This window comes from Bos mutus, chromosome 22, assembly GCF_027580195.1.
Source record: "Bos mutus isolate GX-2022 chromosome 22, NWIPB_WYAK_1.1, whole genome shotgun sequence".
NCBI classification, from domain to species: domain Eukaryota; kingdom Metazoa; phylum Chordata; class Mammalia; order Artiodactyla; family Bovidae; genus Bos; species Bos mutus.
The window spans coordinates 6,029,816-6,043,449 of NC_091638.1; the positions used below are offsets into that span (position 1 = coordinate 6,029,816).

The following is a 13,634-nucleotide window of genomic DNA, read 5'->3' on the forward strand; positions in this document are numbered from 1 at the left end:
CAAAACGAAAGCAAAGTAAATCACATGCCTGAGCAAAATACGGGGATAAGAAAGTACACTTCACACCCCACAAGACCAGTGTAAGTCACAGGGCCAAGCATACTTCTCCCCGTGGGAGTGGAGGTGAGCGGGGACGTGCTCTTGAAGGACCAGATATAAATAGAAAAAAAAAAAAAAATGAGAAGTATGATAATTTGGTGAGATTGAGGGTATTTTTGTCTTCCTTTCTTCCCAAAATAACACTTACTATATTGTCTTTGAGATTGAAAGAGAAAAACAAAACAAAAGGAAACCTCAAGAATCAGTCCTAAAAAAACAAGCTGGGGATTAGCAGATACACCCTGCTGCCGCCGCTGCTGCTAAGTCGCTTCAGTCGTGTCCGACTCTGTGTGACCCCAGAGATGACAGCCCACCAGGCTCCCCTGTCCCTGGGATTCTTCAGGCAAGAACATTGGAGTGGGTTGCCATTTCCTTCTCTAAGATACACACTACTACCTATAAAATAGATAAAACAACAAGGACCTACTGTATAGCACAGGAAACTATTCAATATCTTGTAATAACCTAAGTAGAAAAGAATAATCTATAGTAAAGAAAAGAATAACCTTTCAGGAAAAAATCTGAAAAAGAACATATAATGTAATGTAACATATGTATATAACTGAATCACTTTGCTATACACCTCAACATTGTAAATCAACCATACTTCAATTTTTTTAATTTAAAAATAAATAAACAAATGCAAACAAATTTTTTTAAAAAGGAATAATTTGAAAAGAAAGATTGACACTGAAAAATGTGAAAGTGTTAGTCGCTCAGTCATGTCCAACTCTGCAACTCCATGAACTGTGTAGGCTGCCAGGCTCCTCTGTCCACGAAATTCTCCAGGCAAGAACACTGGAGTGGGTTGCCATTTCCTTCTATAGGGGATCATCCCAACCCAGGGATCAAATCTGCATCTCCTGCATTGCAGGCAGATTCTTGACCATCTGAGCCACCAAGGAAGCCCAAGCCTGACACTAAGTAACCTTTGTTCACTCATTCAGCAAACACTTGCTGAGTCCTCCTCCTGCTGCTGCTGCTGCTAAGTCACTTCAGTCATGTCTGACTCTGTGCGACCCCATAGACGGCAGCCCACCAGGCTTCCCCGTCCCTGGGATTCTCGAGGCAAGAACACTAGAGTGTTGCCATTTCCTTCTCCAGTGCATGAAAGTAAAAAGTGAAAGTGAAGTCGTTCAGTTGTGTCTGACTCTTAGCGACCCCATGGACTGCAGCCTACCAGGTTCCTCCGTTCATGGGTTTTCCAGGCAAGAGTACTAGAATGGGGTGCCATTGCCTTCTCCGGCTGAGTCCTCCTACGCACAGGTAAATCCAGTCCCTGTCCTCAAGCAGCTCACAGTCTAGCAAATGAGCAACCATGATCATGACAATGGTGATGACGATGACAATGATCATGGTGAGAGACAAAATTAAGTGGCCCATATCCAGGTGCTGTGTAAGCCATTTACATGGTGTAATCTGTAATTCTATTACAAAGCTCCATAAAGGAGGTTCTGTTACAATCCTATTTCATAGGAAAGAATCAGACTCAGCCCACATGTGGCAGAATTGGAGTTCCTACCAGGCAGTCTAGCTTTAGACCCTGCACTCTTTAGCACTTCACTCCCCATACACTCGGACCCCTAACCTGTCCCACCCCTATATCTTCACAACAACCTCTCTCCATGTACCTGAGTTAAAAGATTACTTACACAACATGCCCTCCTCTGGGAGGTTTCGCAAACACAAAGTCTGTGCATTTAACCAATTAGATTCCATAGACAGGTGTGGGCAAAGAGTGCCAGCCTTCAGTAAAGAAACTGACTTTTTGATCGGCTTGGAGAAGACGTGAAGAAAGGGAGACACAATTGTGTTCATCTCCTAGGTTGATGGTGGCTGAGGACCCACTGAGGGTGGCAACTGGCTTTTCTCCGCCTTGTATAGAAGCAGTAAAGAGTAGGCCTTGCACACAGCATCAAGGGAAATGGGCGAAGCCAAAGGGGACATTTCCAGATTACAAGGACCTTTTTTTTAGAAAGAGACTCCTAAGCAGAGGGCAGATCCCTTTTCCAGAGGCAGAGTGTTGAAGCAGGTCAAGCAGGGAGCGAGGTACAGATGGACAAGATGGCTTCACAGGACACCCTAGAATTCAGCAATTCCTCCATCAGGTTCTTTTTTCTACCTCCTTTTTTGTAGATGGTTGTTGGTTGTTTTTTTTTGTTTTTTTTGTTTTTTTAATGTGAACCATCTTTAAAGTCTTTACCAGGCTTGTTACAGTATTGCTTTTGTTTTATATTTCAGTTTTTTGGCTGGTAGGCATGTGAGGCCTTAGTTCCCCAACCAGGGATCGAATCAGCACCCCTGCATTGGAAGGCAAAGTCTTAACCACTAGACCACCAGCGAAGTCCCCTACCTCCCTTTCTGGAGGCTGTTTTCAGAATGTGCCAAGCAGCAGAGGTTTGGTCAGATACCAAGGCCCAATTCCATCCTGATGATGGCAACCACTCCAGTATTCTTGCCTGGAGAATTCCATGGACAGAGGAGCCTGGCAGGCTACAGTCCACAGGATCACAGAGTCGGACACAACTTAGTGACTACCTTACCTACCTGGATTTCCTCACCTTCCCAGACCACCCTGGGTTCTGCTCTTGTGCATCCTTCCTCTGGGAGGTCAGTGAAGGGGAAACTAGCCTCCCACTTACCCCCACCAAAAGACAACAGAACAGGGGAGCCCTGTAAACACTGGCACAGAACTCAGCTCTTTCAGCTACAGTCACGGTATCTCTTACTCAGTAGCTAACACTAAGAGTACCAATAAAAAACAACAGCCAGCACGAGGCCATTTGCTGAATCAAGTGGGAAAGAACTTATCTGTCTGTCCGTGTCCGATCCAACGCATCACGAATGACCTGACGAAAGGGCTGAATGAAAGCGGCAGCGGCCCTGCCAGAGAAATCCGACACGGAGGCTGCCGGCAGTTCGCTTTTCTTAGAAATAACGGCCAGTCGCCTTAAGTACAGTAACAGAAAAATCAGAGTCCGACTCTCCCATTAAAACTGGGTCACCCCGCACCAGAGTGGGCCTGGGTTAATAGATAGCTCCCAGCCAGCTCACCTGATTAACAAGCTGTGAGGTTTTCACCAATGGGTTTCCAGATTTATCAGCCCTCACCTGACGGACAGGAAGGAAATTAAGAGATTAAAGAGGCACTATTTTTAATAGGGTTTTATAACGCATTCCTTCCAGCCACCTTCTGCTGCTGTCCCAGCCCTCGTGCTGTTATCACGTAAAGATGTCAGGAAGTGCACTCGTATCTGTAGAGCCCCTGCCACCGCCCCGCTCTGGTTCTGCTGTTCCATGATGTGGGACCCAGGACAATCCTCCAAAGCTGGGCAAGGAACAGTCCGGGGAGGGGGCCGCCCCCGGGGAGGGGGCCGCCCCCGCCCTCACTCTCCTTCCCCTCCCCGTCTGAAGACGGTAGACAAGGGGCGTTGCCCATGGCGTCCGGCTGCCTGTAAGTCACGGGACACGCTGTGAACATATCCTCCCATCCCCTGGCCTCTTCTTTCATTGCTTCCTTGGTTCTTTCTCGATAATCTTATCATAACTCCTGTCAGGAGGTGACCTTAAAATAAATTCTCACTAAGATATCACTTTTATTTCATTTATTTATGTTTTATTGAAGTATAGTTGGCTTACACTATTGTGTTAGTTTCAGGTAAACAGCAAACTGACTCAGTTACATATACACACACACATACATTCTTTTTCAGATTCTTTCCGTTATGTTATTACAAAATACCGAATATAGTTTCCTTGTTGGTTACCTATTTTATATATAGTAGTGTGTATCTATTAATGCCTAATTACTTAATTTATGCACCCCTGCCTTTCCTCTTTGATAACCATAAGTTTGCTTTTTATACCTATGAATCTATTTCTGTTTTACAAATATATTCACTTGTATCATTTTTTAAAATTAGATTCCACATATGAGTGATATCATATGACATTTGTCTCTCTCGGTCTGACTTACTTCACTTAGTAAAATAACCTCTAGGTCCATTCATATTTCTGCAAATGGCATGGTCTTATTCCCTTTTGATGGCTGAGTCATATTTTATTGTATATACATATATCATATCTTCTTTATCCATTCATCTGTTAATGGACATTTAGGTTGCCTCCATGTCTCGGCTATTGTAAATAGTGCTGCTTTGAGCATGGGGCGGGGGGTGCGTGTGTCATTTCAAATTATACTTTTCTCCAGATATATGCCCTACAGTGAGATCACTGGAGCATATGGCCATTCTACTTTTAGTTTTCTGAGGAATTTACATGCTATTTTTGAGGAACCTCAAAACTGTTAGTTCTCTGAGGAACCTCCATATCACACATAGAGACTGTACCAATTCACATTCCCACCAACAGTGTAAGAGGGCTCCCTTTTCTCTGCAGCAACGGCACCACTTTTACAGAATGTGATCTGGGGCCCCACTGTAGGTGGAGAGCCTGGTGGAAGATGGAGGCCCTATTCTGTGACTAGTTGAAGGATCAGAAGGGGGGCCCCAGAGAAAACAGGGACTAGGACACGGGGGAGTGAGGCAGCGGTGAGGGGAGAAGGCAGCACAGAAGGGGAAGGGGACAGAAACTAAAGGCAGACAGGAGCCAGGACAGCATGGGTGAGCCTTGAAAAGTGACGTGAGCCAGTGCCGAAGGAATCGTCTGTGCGGCCCCACTCATAAGAGGTACCCAGGGAAGCCAAGTTCACAGAGGCAGCAAATAGAATGTGGTTTCCAAGGGCTAGGGGTGGGGGTGGGGAGTTAACTGCTTTATGGATACAGAACTTCGGTTTGGAAGATGAAAAGCTCTGGATGGTGGTGATGGTTGTGCAATTATGTCAATGCACTTAATGGACTATATATTTAAAAGTGGTTTAAATGGTTCGTTATATATATATTCATGATAAAAAACGTTCAGGGCATCGGGCTGAGGTTAGTTTAGTTTTGTGTGGAAGACCTAGTCTGGTAAGAAGCAGATTCACTGTTCCTCTGAAATTCAAGGGCAGAGGGCAGAGTCGGGGGCAGGGGCAGCTGGACCACTAGGCCTCTCCAGGAAATGCCCTCTCGATAGCATCTGAACTTGGGAACCTGGGGTCTTTCCACCGGCTGAGGGGAGGTGGAATACTTCACTGGGAATCATCTCAAATGTACAGCCGACATTCCTGATTCCTGCTCGCCCAGGAGGCAGCCGAGGGGTCTGGCAGGGAATGGGACTGCCCTCCCCTTCCTTAGGCCTCTCTGGGAAGGCTGACGGATTAAAATGGAAAGGTGTGAAGGGTGACTTGTGTATAAGCTCTGACTTTCAGATTGGGATGAAAACCCTAGCAAATCTGACCACATGGAGGTCACAAAACTGTACAAGAAACTGGAAGAGACTGTGGTACCCAGAAGCCCCGCTGCAGCTGGGGTAAATTAGGTCAGCGTGTTCTTTGCACATCCACTGGGTCTGCCCCGAGTCTGGTCTCGTGCAAGAGGGAGACTTCCTAGACAGTTTGGGAGCTTCTGCTGGGGGAGGCTGGGCCTCCTGAAAGTCTGGGCTGGCGGTCACACTAGCATCCTGTTTTGCTGCAGGCAAGCATCTTTTTTCTCTGTTATTTTTGTCTCTGGCCTTGGCTTGTTTTTCCCAGTGCCTCTCCTTGGCTCCTAACATTTCTTCCCTGGTTTATTAAGAACTGAGATAAATCACCTAATAAATCTTGGCTAAGCCTTTTTTTTTCCCCAAACCTCCTCGACAATTGCCAAAGTCACAAAGTTGCATCTTTCCCGCAGTGGGAGGCTAACAAAATAGCTGGTGTGCTCAGAAAAATGTATAGATGAAGAAAACAAAGGGAAAATCTTTAATTATTCAGAAGCCTCCCACTTCTGGTACTAAATTTACTCGCCGGGGTTTGATTTAAAGATGCAGAGCTGTATGTACCTGAGCAGCAAGCAGGCAATGCCACGCCCATCAGCAGAGGAAGCAGCCTGCCTCCCTCTGCAGCACAAAGAAGACGTGCATAAATTAACTGTCTTTCCCTGTTGATGGGATGGTTCCTGGGAGTGCTCCTAGCATTTAATTATTAAAGGTCTCCCTCCCCCACTCACACAGATGCAAACCTCTGCTTCTTCGATTTCTTAAAACCATTGAATCACACAGTTCTGGCATTTGAAAGGAATTCAGACATCTTCTAATGTCACCTCTAATTGTCACAGAAGCACAAGATTCTATGGATATTAAAAGTTACCTATTCTGGACTTCCCTGGTGATCCAGTGGTTAAGAATCTGCCCGTCAAGGGAGAGGACACAGGTTGGAGCCCTGCTCTAGGAAGATCCTACATGCCTTGGGGCAACCACTGAAGCCCACATGCTCCAGAGCCTATGCTCCTCAACAAGAGAAGCCACAGCAATGAGAAGCCCAAGTGCGGGGACTAGAGAGGAGCCCCCACTGACTGCGGGTAGAGAAAGCCCGCACGTACCAACGGAGACCCTGCGCAGCCAAAAATAAACACATAAGTAAACGTTACCTATTCTGACACCAATTCTCCCTATGATTGACTGAACTGATAATTAGAATACACAAATCTACTTAGCACTCCAATAGCACTTTATACAATACACACTTCGTTCATACTTTGCTCATTCAATGTAAATAGTTCTTTTTTAAAAGTTTAAACTTTACTTTTTGAAAAGTAATATGTTCACACAATTGGTCATTTGAAAGGTAAAAGAATTAAAAACCCTAACCCTACAGACACCTAGTTCTCCTCCATAGAGGCAACTAACAACAATGCTTTCAGTGTCCTTCCTGAGATATTCTATGTCTATACACTTAACTATGTCATTTTCTTCCCTCCTTTTTACACAAATCTTTTCACACTGGTCTGCATTTATACTTTATTCTGGAGATTTTTCTGTTTCAAGCTTCATTCTTGTAGAGAGTTCTGTGGCATTTCATTACATGGAGGGGCCATAATCTAGGAACATTATGGTTGCCTCCAATCTTTTGTTTTATAAATTATGCTACAATAAATAATCTCCTGCTTCTGATATTTTCTACCATTATTTCCTTCAGAGAGACTCCCTGAAGTGTAATCACTGGGTCCACAGGTATGTACATTTGCAATTTTGATTGTTTTTGTTGTTCAGTCACTCAGTCGTGTCCAATTCTTTGTGACTCCATGAACTGTAGTCTGCCAGGCTCCTCTGTCCATGGGATTCTCCAGGCAAGAATTCTGCAGTGGGTTGCCATTCTCTTCTCCAGGGGATCTTCCCTACCCAGGGATCAAACCTAAGTCTCCTGCATTGTCAGGCGGACTCTTTACCATAGAGCCACCAGGGAAGCCCCACAATTTTGATAAATCTTGCCAAATGTCCTCCCCTAATTTCAGTTCTCACCAACAATAGATGGTGTGTGGCTTTACCAACAGTGTGTCAGTAAGCTTTTGACTTTTGCTATAATTAATCATTTACCTGCCTCTCCCCTTGGCCCCCTTCCCTCATTAGAATGTGAGCCCACCAAGCTTCGTCAGAAACTAACATGGTACCTGGTACATGACAGATTCCCAAGGAACACTAGAAAGCGCTTGTTTCGCTGCCACGTGTACTAAAACTAGAACAACGCGGAGAAGACAGCACGGCCCCTGCGCCAGGATGATACACAAATTCCCCAGGCGCACCATAATTTTAGAAAGTAGATCTTAAGAGTTCTCAACACACCAAAAAGTAATAGGTAAGGTGATCATTTCTCCACATATACATGCATTAAAGCAGCACAGTGTACACATTAAACTTACATAATGTCAATTGTATCTCAATAAAACTGGAAGGGGGGTGGACAGGGAGGAAAGTGAATCTCTCCCCAAAGTAAATTAATATACTTTAATAATGTACATAAATGGATGGATGAATCGATGAATTATAGGGTTCTTTAAATCAGAGCTAGAAATGATGACTCTCATTTTCTCCATTCTGTGAGTCTGGGTATGCTGCATTTCATTTTATTTAAGTGCCATTCATTGGTATAAATGTACCAATGGTATAAATGGTATAATTTGAAACCAGGATGATCTGTCCTCCAAATTCAGACTCAGCCTGAATTTCCAATGTTATACTATTTCCAAACATCACATTTCCCTCTGAGGACTGTGCATCATGATATTGGCATGTTAGAGCATAAGAATCTGTGGAAGAGACAGCAAATTTGCCTCCATCCTTTCCTACTAATAGGACCCCAATTCTGTTTGGGGTGACAATATGCTCAGGTAGAAAGGCAGTTTTAGCCCCCTCCATTAAGCAATGAGATGCAAGCAGAAGTCTCTAGAAAGTATTTTCTGAGAAAGTCTTTAAAGGGGAATACCCTCTCCTGCCTGAGATACAGACATAATGGCTGGTGCCTTGGCAGCTACTTTGAGTGGTTATGAAGAAAAGGATCACACTACACTACTCAGCCATAAATAATAATGAAATCACGCCATTTGCAGCAACAGGGATGGGCCTAGAGATTATCATACTAAGTGAGGTAAGTCAGAAGGAGAAAGACAAAAATCATATAAGTTATAAGAAGAATCTTTAAAAATATATGCAAATGAACTTAGTTACAAAACCAAAAGAGACTCACAGACATAGAAAATAAATTCATGGTCACCAAATGGGAAAGGTGGGGGAGGGATAAATGAGTAGTTTGGAATTAACCTATACACATGAATACACATAAAACAGATAAACAACAAGAACCTACTGTATAGCACAGGGAACTATATTAAATGCCTTGTAATAAATTATAATGAAAAATAATCTGAAAATAATATATATATATATACATACAACTGTGTGTGTGTGTGTATATATATATATATACACATCACTTTGCTGTGCACTAGAAACCAATACAATGTTGTAAATCAACTATACTTCAATTTTTAAGTTTAAATAATAAATAAATAAAATGCAAAAAGAGGGATCACACCATAAGAAAAGAGTAGATTTCTAGAAGTCTGAGTCTGTTCATGGAGCTACTACATCTGTCCTCAATTGCCCACATTAGGACTTCTCTTTAGGTGAGAAAATAAAATCTTGAATAATGGTGTTAGCCACTACATTCTAGGTCCCTACTAGTCATGATCAAAACTGATTCTTCTCTGACACAAGCCCTCTAATGCTCACTCCCCTACTAAACTTAGAGGACTCACTCTCTCCCAGTCTTCTTGCTTAAGAAGAATCAGAGCACCATGCTAGCTGGTGTTACCCTGCCCTGTGCCCTGACACATGCCATAATGAAACCTCCTCATTCCTGTCTGCCAGCCTAGCATGGTCAGGTCTGCGGCTCCTGGTTCCATACCAGGACTAGGAATTTACCAGTAACTACCAGGACACTGACGGCAGACTCCTGGCCTGTCTGACTTCTCATCTCCTTGTGGCCTCTCTAGAGAAGTGAACTTGGGGTCAAGGGAGCCCAACAGTTAGCACTCATCACTATTCGTTCGCTCTTCGGCAGTTTTTGTTTTTTTTTTTACAAAGCACATTTGTGAGCTGTATGTCTTTTGACTGTCAAAACAACTTTGACCAATGCATGGGGAGAGTATTGGTTTGGCCCCCATTTTAAAGTTCAGGAAACTGGTTTCTGGAATGGTTGAATCATTTTTCTAAGGCATACAGCCAGGATGCAAACTCAGCATTTTGGTGCCAAGGTCCTCACTCTTTTCAATATGCCAAAGGTCCCAATCCACTTCTTCAATTCTAATGTCACAACTCAGTTAAGGCAGCCTCCTTGGAAGCAAATTAGTCTGGCCATCAGCTTCCTGTCTCTGTCTAGTATTTGATTATTCATCATCACCAAAGGGCTGATCCACTCACCTGAATCAAGAGAATATCTACATGGTGTACAAAAAATTGGTTAAATCAACACCATCTGTGTCCACTGCACAGTTACTGTCTGTAATGGGCAATGATGACATGAACAAACAATGATAATTCTGTAAACATCCAACAGATGAATCACTTCTCTGAGAACAATGGCAGTTTCTTCACGGTTGCTTTGAGCATAGTGGGGGACAGTGACAAGTGAGGCTGAGAAGATGCTGGCTCTCAAAGAAGAGAAGATACAAGGTCAGACTGGCACCTCCCAATTAGTCAGGGGAGGTTTCCTGGGGAAGACAGTGTGTCAGACGCTGTATCATTCAGGAAGGAAACAAGTTCAAGAAGATAAGTGCCAGTTCAAACAGAGGCAGAAATGGAAGAATAATAATAAGAGTCAGCATGATCTTTGCATAGTACTAGACAGAATTCTTCAGTGTGGGAAATAGAAATTGGCTCTGGCTGATGTAAGCACAAAGGGCATTTGCTGAAAAGATACTGGATCACTTGCATTAATTGCCAAGAATTCGGGAGGACCAGGCTCTGAAAATGAACAGGAGCAAAGAGATGCGGGGCATCCAGGACCACACTAAATCCCAGCACACTGTCTGGCAGCGGACACAACTATCCATTAGCTGTTTCTGCAATAACGCTGTCTAATCAACAGCGACAAACACATGGTGAGAGATGACAAGTGTTTGTTGCTTGTGTGTTTGGGTCACTCAGAGGCTAGGAGGCAGCTTTGGAGTCTTGACTGGACCCCTCATGAGACTCCAGCTTGGCTGCTACTAGCTGTTCTAGGCTGGCGTCGCCTGGGGTGACCCGGCTATGCCCACACGTCCAGACCAGGCACACCCACATGGCAATGGCAGAGGAGCAGAGGAATTAAAAAGGTCTGGGATGTCTCTTGAGGCTCAGAACTGGCAACACCATCACCTGATTGACCAAAGCAAGTCACAGGACAAGCCTGCCCTAAGGATTAGGGGAACAGAGTGTCTCTTTTCTTTGGCGGGAGGTGGGGTGGAGAAGGGCGGGGAGCAGTGAACATAGTTGCTTTACACTGTTGTCTTAGTTTCTGCTGTACAGCAAAGTGAATCAGCTATGTTTATACATAAGTTCTCTTGAACCTCTGCCCAGGCTATCCTGACAAAGAATGAGAGGTGTGTGGTTTGTCTCAGCCTAGATCAGCCCGCCGACAGGTAGACGAGCCACAGACATATGAGCAAGCCCAGCCCAGATCTGCAGAACCATCTAGCCAACCCCCAGTAGAACCAAACACAAGAACAATAAACACTTATTGTTATACGCCCCTGTGGTTTTGTGGTCATCTGTTACCAGAAATCCCTGGGACAACAGATAACTGGTATAGCCTGCCAGCAGGTTGCACATCAATAAACTCATCTCATTCTTAGCCTGCAAGGCAGATGTGAGAATTTTCATTTGCATGGAGAGATGAGGTAAGCTGTCTAGGGTTGCTCACGCTGGATTTGATAGTAGTTTTCTCCCCATGACCCTGGAACATAATTAGAAAGAAGTGGGTTCATGACCCTGACTGGCACTTCTGGGATGAAGCATTTACTCACCTCATCTGGGCACACAGTGACTCTGAAATGAACCAGGAAGACTTGGGCAAAGACCGAGAAACTCTTCCAAGGCTAATCCCATCAGAATGGACCCTGGGAACAATGCAAGGTCATTCCCTGCCCTTGAAAGTTCTTGAAATCAGGGAACTGCCAACAAGGACCTGGAACACTTCATGATTTCTCCTGGCAAGAGGCTTGGCTATGATAGGATTGGGTCTGTCCCCTGTTCTTAAAGGGTTGCTGCTGCTGCTGCTGCTGCTAAGTCACTTCAGTCGTGTCCTGACTCTGTGCGACCCCATAGACGGCAGCCCACTAGGCTCCCCTGTCCCTGGGATTCTCCAGGCAAGAACCCTGGAGTGGGTTGCCATTTCCCTCTCCAATGCATGAAAGTGAAAAGTGAAAGTGAATTTGCTCAGTCATGTCTGACTCTCAGCGATTCCATGGACTATAGCCTACCAGGCTTCTCCATCCATGGGATTCTCCAGGCAAGAGTACTGGAGTGGGGTGCCATTGCCTTCTCCCTTAAAGGGCTAAGGGTGCACTATCCATACAGATAATTCCATAGAACTTAAGCTAGTACCATAGATGCAGCGTGGTAGGACAATCAGGATGCCTAGCATATAATAGGCACTCACCAGACATCAGGCCCCTCCTTTGCCCTTGCACACAGATTTACAAAATCATATCATGCTTATGTGCTAAGTCACTTTAGTTGTGTCTGACTGTTCGCAACCCCACAGACTATAGCCTGCTAGGCTCCTCTGTTCATGCGATTCTGCAGGCAAGAACACTGGAGTGGGTTGCCATGCCCTCCTCCAGAGGAATTTCCTGACCCAGGGGTCAAACCTACATCTCCTGCATTGGCAGGCAGGTCCTTTACCACAAGCGCCACCTGGGAAGCTCACAGAGTCTTATCACCAGGTCTTTTTATTTCCACAAATCACAGCTCTTGGGGCCTGACAAACTCAAAATTATGTGTTGGCTCCTATATATATATACTGTAGGCCTACTATGTGCTAGGTGCCAAGACTGTAGAGACCAAGAGCTGACCTGGAGCACACAGACTCTAGGGGGAAACAAAAGTTCTCACAATCAGAGTTAATAACTAACCAAAGTTAATGTTTTACCATCATGCCATGCACTACACTTGGGAAGATACAATGAGAACATCGGATTGTTATGTTAAAAGGTGATTTTATTCATTTAATCTCTATTAAAAAGTATCATGACTGATTTTCAATTTTTATAAGGAAAAAGGCACAATATTAATTTCCTGCATTGATGAATATATTATACATTTTAACACATAAAAGCTGAAATCTATATTAGCTTTGATACACATCTCTTCTTGCCTAAGTCCACAGAACTATAAAAATCCTACTTTACAGCTGAAAATAAAAACTTCATAATAACATAAAAGCTAAATTTATGCATTCATTTAAACTCTATTATAAAGACACCACAAATTATTGTTTTAGTGCCTTTGAAAATAAATATCATTAAAAGGTGAAGGATCTTTTTCCAAGGCAATTCCTGTCTACAAAGCCACATTCTGAGGGAAAATTGGCAGAAAGTTCAAGGAAAACACGAGAAGACCAACGTTAGAGAGTTTCTTTAGTAACAAAGTGGAATTGCCAATAAGACCTTAACTTTACTGCATACATGCACCAAGCAGCCATCACCAGAAAGACCCAGCTGTATGATCCCTATTACTTCCTCCCAGGGGGGTTTGGAGACCATCGTGAGAGCTGTCCAACCTCATCTGTGCCCTCAAAGTCTTTTCTTGGAAGAGGACATTCTGACCATCCAGGCCATGTGCTTTCAACACAAGGCCTTCTGTAGAGATTCATGGATTAGCATCCAAGGGCTAATTCTTCATCAAGATGACCAGCAGTCATGCAGCAGGAAGGGAGTAGGGTTCGGAGTGAGGGAGACAGGAGATGCTGAGTCTGAATTAAGGAAAAGTTCTGAAGAAAAGGGATGCCAAGCACAGACATAACTGAGCAGGTGATGCGGTTGGGGATGCTCCCGCCGGCAGCAGGAAGAGCCATAGGGTCTGCCAAGTGGGAACTGGGTGAGGAGGAGACCTACCGAGACCAGCACATCACAAAGGCTCAA

General features: G+C 44.3%; 1 non-coding gene across 1 annotated transcript; it reads left to right on the plus strand.

The window, feature by feature from the left end:
• Nucleotides 1-7,660: 7,660 nt before the first annotated feature.
• LOC138984830 (U6 spliceosomal RNA) lies at nucleotides 7,661-7,766 on the plus strand. Its single transcript, XR_011462113.1, has one exon. It is a non-coding gene; the product is annotated as a U6 spliceosomal RNA (small nuclear RNA).
• Nucleotides 7,767-13,634: the final 5,868 nt, after the last annotated feature.